The sequence below is a fragment of the Octopus sinensis genome, linkage group LG7 (genome assembly GCF_006345805.1).
Source record: "Octopus sinensis linkage group LG7, ASM634580v1, whole genome shotgun sequence".
NCBI lineage: Eukaryota > Metazoa > Mollusca > Cephalopoda > Octopoda > Octopodidae > Octopus > Octopus sinensis.
Window position 1 is genome coordinate 109,410,702 of NC_043003.1, and position 3,226 is coordinate 109,413,927.

Consider the following 3,226-nt stretch of genomic DNA (forward strand, 5'->3'; position numbering starts at 1 on the left):
ATCCTGGCCTCTTCAAATGATTTCATTCCACTCCACACTTTTGTTCGCCATCTGAAGCAAGGGCTTCTATGTCCACTGGATCCATTCCAAGTGACTTCATAATAGTCCTTACACTGTCCATAAACCTTTTCTTTAGGTTTACGCTGATAGTATTACCTCTCTGCACACTCACCATAAAACAGCTGTTTGGGCATGAGTTCATTCGCCATTCAAACAATATGGCCACACCATCTCATTTGGTTTCTCAAAATCATAGCTTTAATTGAGGTGATGCCTGCAGATGCAAGGACACCTGTGTTTGGAGTAAAGGAACTCCATTTAATATTTAAAATGCGATGAAGGGATTTTTGGTGGAATTATTCCATCAATTTAAAATGCCTCTTATAACAAATCCATGTTTCACAAGAATACAACAGGAATGGTAAGACAAAGGATTTGTAAAGAGCCAGCTTTGTATTGTTATTTATATGTCAATGGCACCAAACACATGACTCCAAGCAACCAAATGTTTTAGCTGTGCTTTGAATTCACAGATGTATTTCTGTATCAAGATTTCCATCATTTTGTACAGAGCTTCCGAGGTAGATGAACGAATCAACAACCTCAAGTAACTTAACCTTAACAAAAATTTAAAAAAATATGTATGTGTCCTTACCTCACAGAGTTCATTTTGTAATTACTGCCAAAGGTGGTCCTACTCTATATTAAAATAAATTTGTTTGAAATTTTAAGGTGTTTCCATTATTTTGTCCAACCACTATATATATATATATATATATATATATGTGTGTGTGTGTGTGTGTGTGTGTGTGTTGTTTGTCACCCACAACAGTTTGTGAATCGATACTACAAAATTCTTTAGATCTTGAAGTTTCTGTCTCTGTAACTCAGCAAAAGAGACTGATGGAATAAGTACAAGGCTTAACAAAATAAGTACTGAGATTTGTTCATTTGACTAGAAATTCTTCAAGGTGGTGCCCCAGCGTGGCCACAGCCTAATGACTGAAACAAAGAGAAGTTAAAAGATATATCTATATATGTGTGTGTGTGTCTCTATAGATATATGTATCTGTATGTTTATAATATATTTATTTGACCATATCACATTGAAAGCACCAGTTCTCATCCGATCACCGAAGTTAAGCAACATCGAACCTAGTGAGTACTTAGATGAGTGACCACTTGGGACACCTAGGTGCTGTAAGCATCTCACACTTTTTAGGTGCAGGAGTGGCTGTGTGGTAAGTTACTTGCTTACCAACCACATGATTCCGGGTTCAGTCCCACTGAGTGGCACCTTGAGCAAGTATCTTCTACTATGGCCTTGGGCCGACCAAAGCCTTGTGAGTGGGTTTGGTAGATGGAAACTGAAAGAAGCCCATCGTATATACATACATATGTGTGTGTGTTTGTGTGTCTGTGTTTGTCTCCCAACATTACTTGACAACCGATGCCGGTGTGTTTACATCCCCATAACTTAGCAGTTCAGCAAAAAGACACTGATAGAATAAGTACTAGGCTTACAAAGAATAAGTCCTGGGGTTGATTTACTCGACCAAAGGTGGTGCTCCAGCATGACCACACTCAGATGACTGAAACAAGTAAAAGAATGAAAAGAATATATCTATATCTACTCACACACTCTCTCTCCCTCTCTCTCACACACACACACATGCACACACACACATACACATGCGTACACACACACACACACTTAAAATGCAAAAGTAGAAGCTTCAACATCAAAAGAGTCCTGTAATGGATACAGCCATAAATAATAGCATGTAATATATTGGATTAATAAAAACTATTGGTCAGGAAAAACAAAATAGAGGCAAAGGCTAGCTGTAGATATGAAACTGAATCTTCTTTACAGAATATATTATATTACTTGCTATCATTCATAGCAGTATTTAAGGTGGAAACCTGGCAGAACTATTAGCATGCGAGCTGGCAGACACGTTAGCACACCGGGTGAAATGCTTAGCGGTATTTTGTCTGCCGCTACATTCTGAGTTCAAATTCCGCCTAGGTCGACTTTGCCTTTCATCCTTTCGGAGTCGATTAAATAAGTACCAGTTACAAACTGGGGTCGATGTAATCGATCTAATCCGTTTGTCTGTCCTTGTTTGTCCCCTCTGTGTGTATCCCCATGTGGTTAGTAAAGAAATAAGAACTATTAGCATGCTGTACAAAATGCTATGCTCAATTTTGCCCCACTTTATGTTCTGAGCTCAAATTCTGCAGAAACCAACTATGCCTTTCATCCCATCAGAGTTGATAAAATAGCATCAGCCAGCTCCTGGGGTCGATGCGATTGCCTTGCTCCTCCCCTCAAAAATTTCTGGCCCTTTATCAAAATTTGAATCCATTATTTATAAAGAATCCACTTTGAGACTCGCTCTTAAAATTACATATGCGTGTGTGTGTGTGTGTGTGAGTGTGCGCGTGTGTGTACGTATGCATGTGTGGAGAGTGAAAGACAGCATGGGAAAGAAGAGATTGTAATCTATAACATGAATGTGTGTATGCATACGCACACACACACACACACACACACACACACACACACACACACACACACACACACACACACACACATACTCACACACACATACTCACACATGCACATACAAATATGTACTCATAGAATTACAAAACCATAGACAAGCAAATACTGCTTTAACATTCACTAATACATACATACAAAGGCAATGTCAGTGATTACATTTAAACTTTGAACTAGGCATATGCTAATTGTAATACTGGTTTGCTGACATTGCACACAGGTCAACCAATCACTGCAGGCCAATGGGATATCCAGCATATCATATGAATGGCTGTTTCTTTATTGCCATCAGCTAATAATAATAGAGATATAATCCTAGCTTCTTCTGACATAGCTGTTAAATCAATATGGCTATTAATAACATTGCAGCTTGTGGTGAGCCAATGAAGGAGCTTCTATGTGGTCATTCAATATGCAAGAAATAGCAACCAAATCTTCTTCCTCAAATGATACCTTACTCTAATGGTACTGGCACATTTGATACTGCAGCACCCTGCATTTCCTGTAGATATGGAAAAAAGAGGGGATAGTCATGGCTGGTATCCCTCTAATTATTGGTCTGTTGGGTCAGGGCTGACCAAGGGTTAAACAATAACAGCATATAGGATTAGTTAGAGTTTCTATGTGAGCATTCAATTTGCTAAAGATTGCCTCCAA

General features: G+C 38.7%; 1 pseudogene; it reads left to right on the top strand.

The window, feature by feature from the left end:
* Positions 1-1,088: 1,088 nt before the first annotated feature.
* Positions 1,089-1,207, top strand: LOC115214618 (annotated as a pseudogene).
* Positions 1,208-3,226: the final 2,019 nt, after the last annotated feature.